This window comes from Myotis nattereri (genome assembly GCF_964212035.1).
Source record: "Myotis nattereri genome assembly, chromosome: 13".
NCBI classification, from domain to species: domain Eukaryota; kingdom Metazoa; phylum Chordata; class Mammalia; order Chiroptera; family Vespertilionidae; genus Myotis; species Myotis nattereri.
The window spans coordinates 40,279,034-40,299,207 of NC_138088.1; the positions used below are offsets into that span (position 1 = coordinate 40,279,034).

A 20,174-nucleotide genomic window follows, 5' to 3' on the forward strand; every position below is an offset into this window, starting at 1 on the left:
ACCTTTCAGATTATGTTTGAACAAGCACTCCCTGAAGAACATCTGAGCTTTTTGCTTTTTTTAAGATGGACTTTTACAAAATAATTTATCTTTATTATTGAAAGTGTTACAGGTCCTTTTTTTTCTGAGATGGGCGTTTTAAATTACACTAATTAAGTTGGGGACGTTTATTTTCCACATTTTTTTTTTCAAGAATACCTGATAATGCCCATGAAATTTAATTTTGCATCATGACCAAATTGAAATTACTGTTTGTGCAAAACAAAATCATACCACATTCACCCGTTATTCTAATCTGCTGAGAAAGGTGGTCCGGCTCTTCTAAACGCTTAACCAAAAATTTAAAAAGTCATTGAAGTTTTTGTATAAAATGAAATCAAACTTAGAGCATTAAAATTGAGGCTGATGATTTCAGGTGGATACTAACAGTTTGAGGAGAAGTAGGTCCAGATATTCCCAAGGCATAAATTCTTGCCTAGAAACATCAGAGCAGTTTATTAAGTTAAGGATAGTTTTCCCTCAGCAACCTATGTGTTCAAAGGTTAGGCACACCATTGCTGTTTTTAACATACATGCACTGCTCATACTACATAGCCTGGGCTTGGGTTCCTCTTTCGGTTTGGTTATTTATTCGGTGGATGACTAAGCCTGTTTCCTCTTAGCTTTCTAGTCTTCTCAACAGAAAGAGCAGTGTATATGACTGCAGTATTTTCTAGCCTAGCTGGAAGTTGCAATAAAAATACTCTGAAACATGGTTTTCATCTGCAGTTGAAGGAAGCAAAGGGCTAAGCTTATGAAGGAAAGCCTCCTTTGTTCCACACTCAGTAATTTGTTGCACACAATTAATTATAGCCGTGGTACCTTTTTGCATGATGTTTGGGGTATTCAGTAGCCCATGATTGCTGCAAAAAGGTACTTTGAGCAATTAATTTGTGCTTGCTTTTATCCTCTCTCAGAAAGTGGCCCATTTAAAAATTTGGCCGTAAAAGTTCAACTTCTGTAGAGTTTTACTGTTCAGAGAGGTTTTATCCTATGTGGTAGTCTATAAAGTGGTGTATGAGTTGAGTTATGTAAAATTTGTCACAGTAGTGTACATGGAGTGATCATTTTACTAACATAAATATTTTCTATGTGTGTTTCAGTGGATGACAATCGAGCAGCAGAAGAATGGTGTGCCTACCCTTTAATGCTGCAGTTTAAATAAGAGAACTTGTATTATGTCATTTCAGATTGTAGGCTGAGAGTTGTAAATAGTGAAAATTTGAGTTTTTCTATTATTTGTTTTGGTTAGAAAGTGAATTTTAAAAACAAACCAAACTCTAAACTTTCTCAGATTAAAAGTCCTGAGACCTGAAGATTGTAATATTCATGTCTGTGAAGCTTTTAAACATTACACTTGAGATCAGTCATGACTTGATATTCAGGTAAATTTTCTTTTCCAAGAAGCTTTTGAATAAGTATATTTCCTCCAAAGGTCGGTCGGTCTCTCTTTCTTTTTCGTAGATTATTTTAAAGCACTAATTGCATTACATTGGTAACTGCAATATAAAATAGCCATTATTGTTTTGTGAAGCATGGTTGAAATTAGATAGTGGTCCCTTTTAAATTTCATGAGCCTCTCAAAAAAAAAAAAAACTTAAAAAAATACAGAAAGCTGCTGAATATTTCAAAAAATATATATTTTACCTTATTGTAGGTTTTGTAAAGTTAGTTTGTAATATTCAGGTGCACTTTTAATGTTAACTTTTGTGTTCAGAGTTCCATTATACCATGTATTTCTTGAAGGTGGCTCATCACATGATGGCTGGCTGTCAGTCTTGGTGCCGCAGTGATCCCTTAATATTTGATTTCTCTCTTGATTTGGCACTTTCAGTGTAGATATTCTAGTTTGGGGACGTCCTCATAAAGGTGTAAAAGAAATTGGTCTATTCGCATGCTTAATTTCTGCTCATCAGAGTTTTGCATGGTTCAAACAACAGTCGACCATTTTTATGGTATGGGAAAGTATAGTTCACAACTATCTGTGTCACAAAAGCCTTTTCTCCTTGCATTTTCCAGTAGCAGATGATGACATTACTATATGATAGTATTCAGACTAATGTTAGGAGATAATGTATTTAAGATCAGTTCTTGCATTTTTTATGGGAGAGCATTCACATAGAGTAGATAAGCTATCATGCTATAAATAAAAAACACTAATTCTGTGGAAGGATATCTAGTTGGTATTTTTATCATTAGTTTCCTTATTTCTGAGACAGTCATCAGACTTGCCAGTAAAGTAGTGTAATACTTTGTTCAGTAGCTTATAAGTGACTCTGAACTGTTTGTGATGAGCTATACATTTATTTCTGTCCCCCAAGAACCATGAAGGACAAGGTCTCTTTCAGGAAGAATAATTTATATTTGTGTATAATACTTTTTAATATTAAGTTTGTTGTTATTCTGAAGTTTAGATGTTGCTTGATAAACCTTTACTACAGCAGATCATGAATATGAGTAAGGCTTTGTGTAATAATAGGGGTCCTTATGTGAAGTTAATTACTGTTCAGTTCTGGTGAGCAAGCTTAACAAGTGTGAAGTGTGTGTTAGCTTTATTTGGTACACTTTTACTTTACAATATTGAAGTGCTTTTAAAACTCTGGTTATCTTATATAAACCATTACCTCAACCAATTGGCATTTCCATTCTTCAACATTTTACCTGAGCTATAAGATGAGCTATATGGGATCAGATAGTAAAACAAATAAGGCACAATGAGAAATTTAGTTCCCAGTTTTCTGGAGAGAACTCTAAATTAGATAAAAAATGACTGCCTGCAAAGGCCCGTATCATACATAACTACCTTCTCTCATCAGGCAGTACATAGCAACCCTGGAGCTGCTGGTGAGCTGTGTTCTCCCCCTATCCCAAGTAAGCACATGGTGCAAGGCCTGGTTCTAAGACTTTGTGATTCTCTTACATTTCATTGACTCGTAATAGTGAAGGTTGGAGTCAGTTATTTTTATAAAACAAATTAATGAGTCACCCAGTGTCAGAACCTGAAATTATTTTTCATTATAGTAGATATATGACAGTTCAATATCATTTTCTTTAACAGGTATTATCCCCGGAGATTTAAATTTGAAACCACATATTTTTGCTTTTGTAATTATTATTTTTTTAAACTCCAGAGATGGTTTTCATATGAACCACCCTTTTCTATATATTCAGGTTGCTGTCATTGGTAATAGAATATGGCAATAGACTGAATTGTTCCGCTTAATCTTTTATAGGAGACATTGAAAGTTATAGGTTAAATTTTGACCTTCATGAAGCTATCAAAGATAATTTTCCTTGTTACTGTTCCATTATAATTAGGTCTTCATTAATACTACAGTCAGGCCAGTGTTATTAAAAACTTAATGGCTTCAGCCAAATAGCCCATTTAGGAGACTATTAAGCTGTATAAGGATTTTTATTTTTTAATGTAATTGCTTTGAAACTCTACTGAAATGGAAAAATTTATAATTGTGGTACAAGGAATGCAGACCTCCAAAGTTATCTTAGATTTTTTGTTTGTTTGTTTGTTTGTTGTTTGGATTATTCTGCCCCTGAGACTTGAGTAGGATTTGTTAATGTGGTGACTGAAGAGAAAATAGGAAATTCTTTGCATATCCTCTGTCTCTTACTCCCAGATAAAGTCTCAGTTGCCTTTTAAATAGCAGATATCAGCCCTGTAGCTGTGTGCCCTCAGTGTTATGAAGGAGATTGGGGGAAAGATAAAAAAGAAAGTAGGATGGGAAAGTATGTAGACTTGAGAAAAGGCTAAAGATTCTGTCCTACAATACTAAAAATGAGTCACAGGATAGATAATGTGGTGAAGTTGGGCCATCTTCATTTGATAGTCAGAAAAATCTTTTAGATAGTTTGAAAATGAGAATCAAGGCTAATGTTGATTTGACAAACAAACCATAACGTTAATTCTGCAACTGTTGGGGGAGGGGTATAATTTTAAAGTTTTCAGTTCATTTAGATCTGTATCAAAAGCCGTAAAGCAAGCACTTTTAGTTAATCATAGATTTATTGGATAAAGAAAATATTATAATTATAATATTTAACCTTTATTGTTTGAATATGGAAATGAACTCTTTATCCTATCTTGAACTGTCATTGAACAGGCCAAGATGATCTTTTTAACACTGGAAATGACCCTACACACATACCAAAAAAATCTAAAGCAGTTAAGACATATTTGAAGATCCATACCTCTTAGACTTTAGACTTGTCTTGGGAAAGAATTTATGAACTTATAACCAGTATTAGTACAGTCTTGGGTTCCTTGTTCTGCATAATTGCACCCTTTCTCAGGTATGTCCTGAAAACATAAATTTTAAAATAATCTCTTTAGAGATTAACTTCTCAGTGGATAGTGTGTAAGGGGACTTGGGGAGGGGGGCAGGGATAGGGGTTGGACACAGGACACTGACTCAGTAGAGCAGGGATTTTTAACATTCAATAGCCAAATAGAATTTCAATCTAGAATATTTTTACCCCCTCAGAATGAGTGAAACATCATCTATTACTCAGTAAATAACCGGTGCTACACTCCTAAAAATACTTTCTTTCATCCAGGTGACATTTTTTTTCTACTTGGTGGAAGCGTATATAGTAAACTTTACTGTCACTAGGAAAGCACTTGTTTGAAATATTTAAAATACTAGAAAAGGGATAATTTAGCACTTTTTCAGTTACAACACTAAAGTCTTAATTTATCTTCAGTCTTAGGTACTGTAAGTTTTAGAGTGATTACTTAAAAATGTAAAACATACTACATAATATGGGGTCAAATCACATTTCTATATATCTTGTCTTATTAAAAAAAGACAATAACATTTTGTACCTGTCAAGTAATTCAAGTGATTGCCTCATTTTCCCCATTTTATTAAGCATTTCAGGCTTAAGAATTTGGAATTTGAGAGGAGGTGAGGGGAAAATTCCCCAATATGAAAAATTGTGTCAGACCATTTTAGAAAAATAAATCACTAGGAAAATGGGTAGGGATTCTCTCTCCCTTTAAGTCTTCAGGGAATGAGCAGTATTTAGAATCTTTGGCTGAAATTCAAGCCTTTTTACTGTGTAAATTTTTAATATTAATTCACTGACATGCTTTTTACATCAGAGGACTGAAAATGGATCTTAATGTTTTTAAGTTGTGGAAGGGTATATTTCTAAAATGGGGGGTGGGTGATTAACTAGGTTAGTATACCAGCATTAGTACGTTTAAGGAATTTTAGTATGTAATAGCAAAGTGTTTGATTAAAAGTCTAATCCTATCTTGCTAGTCGAAATTAGTTACATTCTGATCTAGGAAAGATATAGTCATTGGGTATTGATATGCTGTGCTGTCAGAAAACCAGACTGAGGTAGAAACCTTTATCTGACGCCCACATGTTGCTTGTTCTGATGGGATGTATACGGACAGCAGCTTACTGCTGCTTCGGGAAGAAATGTATAAACTATACATTTGGAGTATTTGCATATAATTCTTTATAACCTCCACTTTAAACTGTCAGACATTGGTATTTTATCAGTCCACACTGTTGATTAAAACTAATGTTCTTAGGAATCCAACTTGTACACACTGTTTAAAAACCCTCAGGGACAGTTTACACACTATTCTCACTCAATTCAGGTACTTTGATGCTATTCTTAAACCTAACAGTGACTTGTATTTTTCTGTTTTACTTTTATTTCGACGTGCTGGTAGCACATCCTTGATGAATGTCAACTTAAAAACTCAGTTCAGGTATCCAGGTATAACTCAGCCAAACATTTTAAAGCTGCATATAACTCCAGCACACGGTGCCTCACACTCTTATAGTGGCATTCTATATATTCAGTTATTACTACTGAGCAGATAATATGGGGGTTCCTGTTAACAGTGTATTTAAAAAACAAAACAAAATGTGCAAAAATCTATAGCCAGCACATGGAACATACACATAGTTAAACTATATATTTTTAAATGCCACTAAATAACCAGCACAATTAAACAACATTCCTTGCTGCTTCTGAAACTATAACAGATGCAGTTCCTTCTTGATGTGGCTCTTCGTTCTTCACCATACTACTACTAAATTCAAGCGCTGGTCCTTGGGTGTCTGACCTCTACATTCTAGTTTATGCAATGTCTTTAGAGAATTCTGTGCACTGGCCACTGTGATGGAACCATTGGGCCAGGAGTGCTTTGAGTTTATTAGTAGTGATTCTGCCAAAGTTGGTGTTGTAACATGAGTATGTAAATGTCAAAAAATTAGCAGAGGTCTGGGTCTGCCTATCGGCAGACGATTTTGTCAATATATTTTGCAGCCTTGAAGTCCTCAGTGACAAGTTTCTTCTGATGTGAAGTTCTAATTCCAGTGTTTTAGCCCTTTGCATCTTTAATGTTAAGACTTGTCTACTAGAGGTCTTTATTCATTAATATTCCTTTTGTTTTCTGCAGCACTATCTGTGGTTAACAAAATAGATTATTCCTCTGCTTTAATATTTGATATTTTACATCTGAAAGGAATTCTCCACATACAAAACCCACAGTCTTGAAGATAAGGAAAATGGCATCTTTTAAATTTCTAGAAGTTCCAAGTGTCACTCAACCAAACAGGAACCCCCTTTACTCTTATGGACCTCATTTCAATATACTGTTTACAGTTTGACGGAATTGTATAATTTAATATTTCTCTTGTACTGTAGTTTATATTTATTTACAGATTTTTTTGTACTGTGTGATTTGAACTTTTTGTTCCTTGCTATGATCAATGTTTATGTAGTAGAGCACTTATGATCACAAATTAAGTTTTTTGGTTTGATTGCACTACATTAAATTTTTTTAATGCAGTTCTGATTTTTGACTGGACTAAAATAAGCTGTGTCTTAATGTATGTGATGAGTACTTAAAACTTTAATCCATGTGACCCCCTTTTTTTTGCATTGTATGTCAAAAGCGCTAGTTCTTTCGTGCATGTGTAAGATTTAATGGTTCCATTGTATTATTTGACCATGACATTTTGGAGAAACATTCCCAGCTGTAATGTTGTGTATGGTAGTTCTCACTGGATGCTAGACTTTTCAAAACCACTATTCTTCTAATAAATTTGTTGTGAAAAACTTTTAAAAGCTTGGTATCTGCTTCTTAAGATTTTAATGCTGTTTGTTTAAAAATCCACAAAGGGGGTGAAATTTTGAAATGTACTATAAATGCACATGGTAATCAATGTCAGTAATTTTCTCTGATAAATTCTTTCGAAATGAAATCTCTTAGATATAGAAGTTGCAGCTTCAAAATCTTGCTTCCGTATTTGTATTCAGTACTGCCTTGGAACTTTTAACCTTTATTAATTGGATACTTCCCTGCCTCAGTTTTCTTCATTGAATTATTAACTTAAAAATATTTTCAGCTTAACAAGACCTGTTTGCTATGCTTAGTTTTTCATAATTTTTTTTAGCGTAAAACTTTATGTTGAGATTGCTTGTTAAAAGGAATAATGGTTTGCTAATTGTTTGTTCTTTTCTTGAGACATAAGTATGAAAATAACTATCAGTTAATGAAAGCTATCATAGCAGTTCTGATTCTTGGGAAGGTGCTAGTACAGTATTTCCTGTTACCAGGACAAAGAACAGCATATATAGGGTGGGACAAAAGTAGGTGTACAGTTGTGAGTACGGGAAACAGTTTATTTTTGTATTATTTATTTGTAGTATTTTCCATTCAGACCACTAAACCTACTTTTGCCCCACCCTGTATCTTGCTCAATATTTATGTTGTGGTTTTTAGAAACTAGGTGTGTAAAGAAGTTTCATATTATATATATAAATTGACTAGAGGCCCGGTGCACGAAATTCATGCATGGGGGGAGGGGCGTCTCTCAGCCCAACCTGTACCCTCTCCAATCTGAGAGCCCTCTCGCAATCTGGGACCTCTGGCTCCTAACTGCTCACTTGCCTGCCTGACCTAACCACTCTGCCTGCCTGTCTGCCTGATCCCCCTAACTACCCTCCCCTGCTGGCCTGATCCCCCTAACTGCCTTCCCCTGCCGGCCTGGTTGACCCTATTAACTTTTTTTAAATATCTTAACCCCTTCACACACAATTGTATTTGACTTCCTTATTGGCTTCTCCCTCTCACACAATTTTGCGCTCTCCTTTATGTGACACTTTTTCCTACTGAATCATCATTTATAAACTTTTCTTTCCTCCTTATTTCCTACTTCTGTTCCATCATCTTTCTTCCCATCTTTCTCCTACCCTCCCTCCCTCCCCACATTCCTTCTTTCCTTTATCTTTACCCCTGCCCTCCTTCCCCTTTTCCTTCCTTCCCACCTTAATTTTTTCTTTCACTTCCTCCCTCGGACCTGCTTTGCTCCCTCCCCCATTTCTTCCTTCTTCCTATTCTCTTTTTAAGCTCTACCAGCTCCCCTTTAAAACTTTTCTTCCCTCCCTCTTTCTCTCTCATCCTACCTTTGCCATACACTCTTCTCTACTTACTTCCACTGTTTTAATATCTATCTACCTGCCTAATTATTCACTATCGTTCATCTTTTTTCTTTTCTGACTCCTACTTTTAAAATCTGTGTCCAGTACACAACTATACTTGATTTTCATTATAGCTCCTACAGTTCACTCATACATCCTCTTTCCTTCTGTAACTCTGCTCTACAGACTCCTTTATAAAGTTCTTCCCTCCCTCCTTCCCTTCTTAAAGCTTCTGTGAGGGGGCGGGGTTCAGCCCGGGGTTCAGCCCCGGCCAACTGTTTACCACCCCCCTTCCCTGGCCTCCCCACCGCCGTCCTGCTCCCATTCCCTGCCCAGGACGCCCAGCCCAGCAAGGGTGGCAGAGGCCCAGGCAGCTTGGGCACTGCTGCTGCCACGAAGCAGGAGCGTCTCTGCCCAGAAGGCCTCAGACCGCTCATTACTCTGTCCCGGACCTGTGGGCACCTACCCACCACACCGGAGGCCACGGCCCTCCTCCCATGTCTGGGCAGTGCTCCTGCCCCACCCCTCACCGGGCACACCTACTACTGCTGCGGTCACCACCCCTTCCTGCGTGCAGCCCCGCGTTTCTTTCCCTTTTTCATTCCTGTATCTTTTTCTTGTTCCCTTTCTGTATTTCTGTTTCTCCTCTTGGCCTGTCTACATGTAGGCCTGCCTTCCTCTCCCTCTCCTTTCTTATCCCCTCCTATCGTATCCTATCCTACCCCGGGCCTTGCAGCTGCCTAAGCAGAGGGCAGGGACTCAGCCTGCTGATCTGCTCATGACGCGACGCTGTAACAGATAATTTGCATAGTTCTCTATTAGTAGAGAATAGATTCCTGTCGTGAAGTGCATAGGGGAAGAACAGCTGGATTGTAATAATAAAAAGTAGAAATGATATCAATATATTTTAGAAAACTTTTGTCAAGCTCATAATATACATGTAATTAAAAGCGATTTCTGATCATTTCTAATGATATTTTATATTTAAAAAATAATGCTATTGTTGGTAATTGGCCTAGACCAGGGGTGGGCAAACTTTTTGACTCGAGGGCCACAATGGGTTCTTAAACTGGACCGGAGGGCCGTAACAAAAGCATGGATGGAGTGTTTGTGTGAACTAATATAAATTCAAAGTAAACATGATTACATAAAAGGGTACGGTCTTTTTTTTTTTTTTTTAGTTTTATTCATTTCAAATGGGCGGGATCCAGCCCGCTGGCCGTAGTTTGCCCACGGCTGGCCTAGACTATCTTTTAGTTGATTTTTTTCTTCTTCTTTGACTCTCTAGCTACTTCTGCCTTTTGGTCTGGTATTTATAAAATTGGAAAATAATGCCACATCTTTATAGAACATTTTTCTGGAAAACTAATTATTATTCCTTACTAAATTTCAAAGCTATAACTACTTATTTCTCCTTTTTTGTTTGTAATGTTTTCATTGATTTTGTAGCGAGAGGGAGAGAGAGAGAGAGAAACATCGATGAGAGAGAGTCCTCGATTGGCTGCCTCCTGCCTTCCTTGTCCCAGGGATCGGGCCTCCAACCCGGGCATGTGCCCTGACTGGGAATCGAACCAGCAACCTCTTGGATGACATTCAGCCAACTGAGCCGTATCTTGTCATTATCTATTCTAAACTGGTGGCTTGATCGGTGTAATAGGTTTATAATCTAGCATCTCACGAATGAATTTTAGTTCGCTTTTCTTCAAATTGATACTTATCTCTTCAGTTGTTACGACCTTATTTTTAAAAAAGGAGTTACTTCTGCTCTGGCTAGGTGGCTTAGTTGGTTGGAGCCGCCTCCTGTGCACCAAAAGGTTGTGAGTTCAATTGCTGATCAGGGTACATACCTAAATTGTGGGTTCGATCCCTGGTTGGGCACATAAGGCAACCAATGGATGTTTCTCTCACATCAATGTTTCTCTCTTCCTCTCTCTCTCAAAAAAATCAATAAAACATACCCTCCAGTGAGGATTTTAAAAAAAAAAAAAAAGGAGTTATTTCTTTTAATCCAGAATTTTCTTCTCTGATTCTCCTGATATTCGAATTATTTCAGGCACCCTTCGTCTTAAAGTACAGGAATTGGGGAAGTTGCATCAGGGAAATGGAGTAGAAAAATTGGAAAACGGTATTGCTTTCTGCCATTTTCTGAGTTGTGGAATTATTTTTTCCCCAAGGATTGAATTTTTCTCACCAGATATTTGCATTCAAATGTAAAAACATATACCCAAGTCAAGTAATGTTAGATTTTGTAGCTAAAAGAAGTGAAAAAATCCTTTCTTTAATAGAAAATATTCATTAAGTAACATAGTAGATAACCTTTCTTGTATTTTGTGTCCACTTTATCATTATGATAAAATGCTTACCATTTTCCAAATGGTAAGCATTTTAACCCAGAATTTTATCAGATTCAATTTATAAGTTGTTGACTTTTTGTTGTTTTGGGGAGAAGTGGTAGTGAGTATCAGACTGCATTTACAGCTGAAATAGGCTTGTTTTCAGAAGTTTGGAAAAGTTCTCAAAACAAGACCTTTTTAGAAGGTTGATCACTATATAATTAATAGTTTAAGCCATGATTTAGTTAGAGTATCTTGGAAAGTAAGCAAAAATAAATCAGAATTTCCAAGTATTAAATCTTGAGTCTGGAGCTTTTTATAGGCATGTAAGAATGCTATGGTTTGTTGACTAGTAGTTTTAGAATGTTAATTGCACTCTTTAGCTTTATTTGATCAGCAATATGAAATGATAAGGGATTATTTGGTACTTGGAATTTCTTTCAACTTGGTATATACTAGAAAGATCACTTAGCTAAGTGTAGAAGTATGGGGATTTGTGCATGCACAGTGTTTAATCATCAAAAGTTTAGCTTTCCATGAAATAATTTGGGGGATCTTCTGCCTATTTAATGTGGTTTTAGTTGCACTCTTATCTAATGGGAGCTCTGCACATTTCAAACAGATATTTCGGATCCTAGCTAGCACAGTTCAAGGAGTTCATTCTAGTGTCTACTAAATTGACTTGAGACAGTTTGTCAGGAAAACCTGGCACTGTAACTTTAGCTAGACAGAGATGGATTAAGAAAGTAACCAGAATAGCCATAACCAGTTTGGCTCATTGGATAGAGCATTGGCCTGCGGACTGAAGGGTCCCAGGTTCGATTCCGGTCAAGGGCATGTACCTTGGTTGCGGGCACATCCCCAGTGGGGGGTGTACAGGAGGCAGCTGATCGATGTTTCTCTCTCATTGATGTTTCTGACTATCCCTTTCCCTTCCTCTCTGTAAAAAATCAATAAAATATATATTTTTTTAAAAAAAAGAAAGTAACCAGAATAGCAAATTCTTATGAGGTGCTAGGAATTGCTGAGTTTGTGTAGACCAGATTTTCAAAATGGATCAACCAGTTGCAACCTATTGGTTGTAAGATCAATTCTGTGGGTCCTAACCAACATTTTAAAAAGAGAAAAGATCAAAGTACATAAGGATAAATATTATTTCATTAAAAGTTGTGTGTTATACACATACAAAATTGGGATATACATACTGGGTCACTTTATAAAAGGTATTTATTGTTCTGGGTTGCAGTCAAAATCAAATTGCTGTTGAAAGCCATTATGTAAATCATACCTTTCATCCCCGTTTTTCTGATACCTTGGAGAATATCCTAGCACACCTCCTGTGTGCTTAAAGTAGGACTGTTGGACCTTTAAGATTCCCTCTTCTTTCCCTGCCTCATTGATTTGAATTCATTTTCATTGAAAGTTTCTTCTTTTCCCTTATGATTATGTGTCAAAATATTTCCTCTCCCCTTTTCAATTCCTTTGAAAAGTGTCTTAGGAAAATTATTTTCACTCCATAGTAATTTATTCGGTTAACTTATTCATTAGTTACTTACGCCTGAGCTGAGCTAAGCCCGAAGTTTTAGGCAGCGACGCTCCCTCGTCCTGGACCTAGAGATGGTTCACTATCCAGAGGAGGAGACAGCCAAGTCAACCGTTCCATTCAGCATAAGTGCTATTGAATAAAAGGTGGAAATAAAGCATGAGAGCAGAGAAGTATCTAACAGCCCCGGGGAAGAGGTGCTAAGGAGGATAGAGTGAGAGCAGTAGGAAGCTGATTTTAATCTTTGAGAAGATGGCTGTTCTGGATAATATGAAGCAAAGTCTAGAATGAGGGAAGACTAGTGGCAGGGAGCTTAGAATATAGTATTCTCCGAGGGAAGTTGAATCAGTGTAATTGAACTGGGAGCAAGAGAGGTCATGGAACTAGGGATAAGATTGAGGTATAATAAATACCTAAGTTGAGTATGTATATACCAGTGTGTGTGTGTGTGTGTGTGTGTGTGTGTGTGTGTACATTTAGTTACATTTTGTTTTCCAATATTCCTGAGTAAAGACTTGAATATTCAGATGATTCTGCTTGGTTCACTCTACTTTAGTACATCTCCAACAGTAGTCTTGAGTGTTTCCAAAGAGAGGTGCATGGGATGGTTATAAAGGACTGTTAATTCTGAGAGCACCCCAGAGAGAATGGTAGATATAAAAGTACTTTGCTTATCCCTATACTTTAAATATATATATATATTTAAATATATATATAATATATTATATATATTTATATTTATATTTAATATATAAAATAATATTTAATAATAATAATTTATATATTATATATAAATCTGTATACACACACACACACACACATACATACACACACACACACTAGAGGCCCAGTGCACAAAAATTTGTGCACTGGGGGGGTGGGGTCCCTCAGCCCAGCCTATGCCCTCTTGCAGTCTGGGACCCCGCAGAGGATGTCCACCTGCTGGCTTAGGCCCGCTCCCTGGGGGATCGGGCCCAAACTGGCAGTCAGACATCCCTCTGGCAGCCCAGCAGCCCTCGGAGGATGTCCACTTGCCAGTGGGGAGCAGGGCTAAGCTGCAGTCGGACATCCTTAGCGCTGCTGAGGAGGCGGGAGAGGTTCCCAACACCACCGCTGTGCTGGCAGCCCATCAACCTGGCTTGTGGCTGAGCAGAGCACCCCCTGTGGGAGCGCACTGATCACTAGGGGGCAGCTCCTATATTAAGCGTCTGCCCCCTGGTGGTGAGTGTGTGTCATAGTGACCAGTCATTCCCAGTCTTTCTGCTGTTAGGGTCAGTTTGCATATCACCCTTTTATTATATAGGATAGAGGCCTGGTGCACAGGTGGGGGCTGGCTGGTTTGCCCTGAAGGGTGTCCCGGATCAGGGTGGGGGTCCCACTGGGGTGCCTGGCCAGCCTTGGTGAGGGGCTGATGGCTGTTTGCAGTTGGTCACACCCCCTTCAAGGTGGGGGTCCCCACTGGGGTGCCTGGCCAGCCTGGGTGAGGGGCTGATAGCTGTTTGCAGGCTGATCAAGCCCCCCACAGTGGGGACCCTCACTCCATGGAGGTTTGGCCAGTCTGGGTGAGGTGCTGAGGGCCGTTTTCAGGCTGGCCAACCTCCCCCTCCCACCCCCCACCCCCCAGGGACAGAAGCTCCCAGCCTCTCCTTTTTTTCTTTTTATTCTGGGATTTATTTACCTTCTACAATTGAAACTTTGTAGCCTTGAGAGGAGCTCAGAGCCGGCCAGTGCGGGCGGGCAGGAAGCCTCCTGCTCACTCCAGCTCTGTGGCCATGGCTGGCTGACAACAGGTATCTGGGGTTTATTTACCTTCTATAATTGAAACTTTGTTGCTTTGAGTGGAGCTCAGAGCCAGCCGTGGCAGGCGGGAAGTTGGCTTCCTCCATCATTGGGGCAACCAAGCCTTCTGCTTGCTCCAGCTCTGTGGCTGCCGGCCGCCATCCTGGTTGGGTTAATTTGCATATAGTCACTCTGATTGGCTGGTGGGCATGGCTTAAGGCATAGTGAAGGTACGGTCAATTTGCATGTTTGTCTTTTGTGTGTGTGTGTGTGTGTGTGTGTGTGTGTGTATGTGTATCCTCTAACATAAATGAGGTGAATAAATGGGAAATAATATTAAATCTTGAGAAGGTATCCTAGGAATCCTTTTAATGTTTTATGTTTTATAAAGTGGTTCTGGGTCCTTTAATTATAGTTATTTCTTAAAAGTGCCATCATTGTATCAGTTTTAAGTGATTTTACTATATGACAACATGGGTAGAACTTGCCACTTTTAAGGATCATGCCACAGATTAGTATGGTTTCAAGAATGGAGATGAAGAACCTCAAAAAGATCCCATAAAATCATGAAAAATTCAGGATGCTATCAAATATCTGCATATTTAGATATATAATCTGCTAGCTGCCCTAAGAGAAACTAGGAATATTTGACTGTTAAATGTCTTTTTGTTGGTTTATGTTCCCCATGCCTCCTTTAGGTCCCCCTCACCCCCCCCTGCATACACACTGCCCTGCAAGGTGGTGGTGTGGGTTTTTGTTTGAGTTTATTTTTATTGTCATCATCATTATTATTTCAAAAGAAGTGCATTCCCGTTGCAATGGGAATCTTGCCTGGACTCTGACTTCTCTCAGTCCCACTCCAGGGAAATTGTGCAGTCCTTGGCCTCTATTAGACCTTGGCAAATGTTTCTTTCCCTCCACCATATTTAAAAGAGCATGTGATATGGTGTCTTTTCTCTCACTTAGAGAGTGAGCACCTCTATATTCTGCTTAAGCAGTGGTATTATTTTAGTCTATCATGGTCCTTGTCATTTAAATTGGGAATTAAGGGAAATTTCCCCCAAAGAACAACATAGATTTTTAATCCCCTACCTGGCGCGTGCACACACACACACGCCAGTCTTACTAGCTTGCCATGAGCTCCCATGTAAGTCTGACCTTATGCCAGTTATGCCTTTAACATCCAGATCTCTCTTTAATCTGTTAGGTTCCACTAACTTAGGCAGGCTAGTAATAGATACTCTTTTTCTGTTCAATTCAGCCCTGGGCAGAGGTCTGTCCCCTTTGTCTGGAATCATTATCTTATTTCTTAAAGAATATTTCAGTGTATTCAAAGAATTCTTATAATACTCATTAGATTAATAATTTAGGTACTTAAATTATTACTTAGTTTATATCACTTAGTACTTAGTTATATCACTTAGGGATATCCCACCCCTCCCCTCCTCACTTCCAACAACTATAATTTTTTAAATGTATGCCATCTGGTTCAAAATTCCATGTCTTTCACAGCCTCTGGACCCTCCCCCCAAGGGTAGATGCATTTCCCAGTGTAGGGCAAAGACTTGTCAGCAGACTTATTCAGGCCCTTGAATACATTTAACATTTTTGGTGCTTATTTAAAAGAATCAGAAGTAAGGAATTAGAGAACATAATTTCAGATTACTGTTTGGCAAAAAAAACAAAACACTAAATAACATTTATTGCCTTGAAGAGGGGCTGATGACGCATTTTTATGTTTATGTTTTCTTATATTTAAAGAGAAGACTTAAGCCAAATTTACAGCTCTTGACTTTTGGGTCTACTCTGTCTAATGTATTCTCTAGCTTTCTCTCCCCTTCTCGTTTATTGCAACTACCTTTTCCTGGTACTAAGACTAGCTCCCATCCAAATATCCTTCACTGTCCCTAATGATATTTTTTAGTCAAGAAGAATATACTTTGGTTATTAATGATGTTAATCTTGCCATCAAGCAGTTTTATTGGTAAAGAACATATATTGACTACCTGAATCTACCAGACCCAAATTCGACTCTTAAAATTGTCGTTTCAGCTCTCTGCCACATCTCTATTTGATCTGTGTTTTACCCTAAATAACATAAGTGTTGATGATCCACCATTTATATTAACCACAGGAATGCTTTCCTCGGGGTAATTTAAGTATTGCATTATTGACAAAGTAGGTGAGTTCTTCTGTGTCTAACCTCTGATCTAGAAAAACATCGCTGAGTAAATCATTAAAGATAGGATTGTGAAATAACATCATTCTTAAACTATGCCTTTCAAAGTTTTTATGAATATTATCTTATCCTTTTACCACACCCTTAAGAATTTGACATGTAAGGTCATGAAGGCCATTACTCACCATAAGAAACTCAAAACTAGTCCAGGTAGTCAGAAATCAAGTTCCCCTCTTCCCACAGCCCTTTCTCCCATTTACCAGACCCTAGAATCTTACTGCTCTTCAGTAGTGGTGGTAAAGTAATTTCTGATTCATAAATAACTCACTTAACTCTTACAGAGAGTCCTGTTGTTGAGCGGAAAAAACATGAACTCAAACAAATGATTTCAAAATCTGTGATGAATTATTCTTTTTTTTTTAATTGAATAAGTTTGGTTTATTGCTTGTTTCAGGGAAATTATTCTTATAAAGATCTGATATAGTCAGATGTGAGGGACATGCTGTGGTGTTGACTATAACACTGAACTAAAACATAGGGCTTCCCCTTTGGCTGATTGAGTGAATGGTCTGCGGGACAGAAACTCACCCTCTCTACTTTCCCTGCTTACTGCCTCTACATCAGGGTAAATGATACCTTTTGGCTCTACTAAAGGCCCAAGGCTATTGGAAAAATTAAATAACTAGAAGCAAAGGTAAAGACTAACTGTTTAAAACTAGGGCACAACCGGCTAGCACCCATTGTTTAAACATGAAAAAAATTGTGATAGAATTAAACTTCAGGAATTGAGGTTAATTTTTAAAATTAATATTCAGAGATGAAATTAAAATTCACCTAAAACTATGGAGAATATTTCTAGAGAAATATCAAGGTAGGAATCTGGATAATGCAGAGGCACAGTCAAAAGTGATTTTATTACTATAGTTATAAAGTTAGCTATTATGGCAGGGCCATTGAATAACATGGTTAGTATTAACGTCAAGGTTTTCAGGCCCAGTTGAAGCTACTAGTGGGCTCTGCCTGTGTGTCCAGTTGCCAACCAGGCATCTCAGATTCAGAATCTTAGAAACACTTTCACTCAGTGTGTACAGAACAGAACCCATCAGACACAACGCACCCCACCAATCACCAGCCGCCAGCTCCATTGCCTTTATTCCTATCTCACTAAATGGTGCTGCCCAGGAAGAAACCCCAGAGGCATCCTTGATGCTCCCCTCTCCCCTCCCTTCTTTCTTGCTAAGAGAAAACCAGAAATGTGGTCCCTATGTACACACATATAGCTTACATCTGCTTGGAAAGCTAAGACAAAGAGACAAATGAGTCAGTAAAAGATACAAATTACAGAATAAGTATACAAGACCCCTCATAATTGCCAATGAATTTTATGAAACCACTATGGCATAGGATTTCAGGAACACGTGCAGTCACTCCAGGTGGGATCGCTTCGTGGTAGCCAAGGGTGTAACTGGTAAGGAGCATCCTATGGCTTGCTCTGATGACCTGTGGTTCACTAGTACATCAGCCCCGATCCTTTCTACCAAGAAAACACACATGCAAATAACCCTTTGTTGAAGTCTCTTTCTCTCTAGCCAGGTTGCCATTTGCAACTTTAATATTTTTATCTCCTGAGCTTCCCTAAACCATTGCTGTAAATGCCTCTTAAGGCTTGTGTTGCCTGTGTCCGCCTCTCTGGTGCTGTGTTTCAGCATCCAAGTGCTGCCCTGCAGTGTTCCAGGTTAGACAGAGCTCAGTGGGTACTAATGCCTTGGTTGTGAAGACACCACCTCCCCTTACTATGACCCTGCAGTTTAGTTCATACCTACCTGTGGTCTGAGCCACATTGCCACAGCCATTGCTTCAGGGTTGGTTGCAAGGCTCTTTGGAATAACTAAATATTGAAGCACTATTAAATTATTGAAATATGCAACAGCAGCAGATCCATGTCTTACAACCTTAAAGGAAGTTAGATCACTTGAGGCTTATTCAGTTTTTTATTTTATGTGAGCATCACTTTAGAAGAAAATACTTCCTCAGTTTTCTTCAGAGCACTCTGTCCTCTTACTGAGCACATGCCTTGATTTAATTAATCTCAGGCGTATTGTTCTGTTCATCCCAAGTGCTACAGCCTGCTTCCAGAGCAATCTCAGGCATAAGTCAGTGTCCCAAAGATTTTCACAAACTTGGTGATGACTATGCTTCTTGAGTTGGGGACAACCATTTCTCTTCAGTTTTTACTACAATAAGATTCCAGGATATTTCTTTATCTATCTCATACACTGTTACCAACCTTTTTGCCTTCTTTGTGTATTGCTAAAATGCATTTAGAGTACCTTTGATGCATTGAAAAGGTAGAAAATCCCACTTATGTGTAGTCATGTATTCAGAAACATCAGAAACACATCCAAGAACCAAAAACTGAGGGATAAAGGCCTCTGAGCAGTTGAAGTTGTTGTTAGAAAATCCACATACTTTACATATAAAACTATTCCTCAAACCTTTATTTGGAGCCTATTTATTTTTGCTTACAGTGAGCAGAGGTATTCTACAAAAGGTGTGAGTAGGGCTCCTACACGCAGCTTCTATTTGGAACCCGAAAAATTTTCATAAAATACAGACTGCCACTGTGGCTTTTCTGTATTTCGGCAGACAAACTCACTCAATTGAGTAGCCCCCAAAACTACCAATGTAGTTCATTTTAGAATAATAAAAAGCATGACTAACTTTAATAATAGTGTACATGGTAATGACCCTGAGTCATTAAGATGGACTAAATTGTGTTCAGAGGAGGATATACTTTTTAAGACTTCCATCAAAAAGATTTAAAATTTTTAAAATATTTGATACTTGAAGGGAAAACAGAAAATTCATTTAAATTGGGAATGAACTTGTAAGGAAATGTTAATGGGCATTCCTGATCTCTAAGTTATTTTTACTGAAGCATATTTAATGTGATTGTCTGACAGTGATGATAACTGATATTGGTATAAACTTTGCAGGCTTTTCTTTGTAGAAATTCTATGTGGTAGATGGGGCAGGTTAACCAAAATGGTAAAGTGTTTTGACCAAGATCACACAACCAGAAGTGATGCCTACTCTCCACTATCTCACAGTGCTATACCCTGTAACAAATACAGGCATACTTGGTTTTATTGCGCCTCACAAATATTGTGCTTTTTTGTTTTTACCAACTGAAGGCAAGACCCTCCACCAACAAAATGATTAGGACTTGCTATATTGTGACACTTGCTTTATTGCGTTATTTTTATATAAATATAAAAATATATTTATATGCTTGTATTACTAGTATACTGTTGGTACCCAAAGTACCTTCTGGGTGGGGTCCTTCGGCAGGGGCCCTCTGACTGTTCCTCCAGCTGCAAAGTCTGCAGCTGCATGAGGAGTTAAGCTCCTGTGTGCATCTCGTTGAGTCCTAGAGTTGGCATGACTTAATAGTCCCCCACCTGAGGGTGTCATTGGTGTCTCCCCTGTTCTGAGGGAAGGAGGTTATTGCCATTCTTACACAGCAGGAGGAAACTCTTCCTGTTGCCCTTCTAGCTGTTGCCTTTTAAAAACTTTCTCCTGAAGGACAATATATAGAAAGGAAAATACACGTATCATAGGAATACTGCCCAATGAGTTTTTGTAGTTGCTTTTCTTCTTTTTGTTAGAATGTTGCCCCATTGCCACCGTGTACTTTAAAGTTTACATTCCCCTACACCTGTGATAATATTTCTGTAATAATATTTTTTTGTGGTTTACTCACAATTCCATGATCAGTTTCAAATTTGAGGTAGGCATTTTCCAAGACATGCCCATCTAACCCGGAGCCTAA

At 38.2% G+C, this 20,174-nt stretch overlaps 1 protein-coding gene across 2 annotated transcripts in view; it reads left to right on the forward strand.

Annotated features, from left to right (window-relative positions):
• Positions 1-20,174, forward strand: part of LCOR (ligand dependent nuclear receptor corepressor) — a 115,432-nt gene that overhangs the window by 86,432 nt on the left and 8,826 nt on the right. The window lies entirely within an intron of this gene.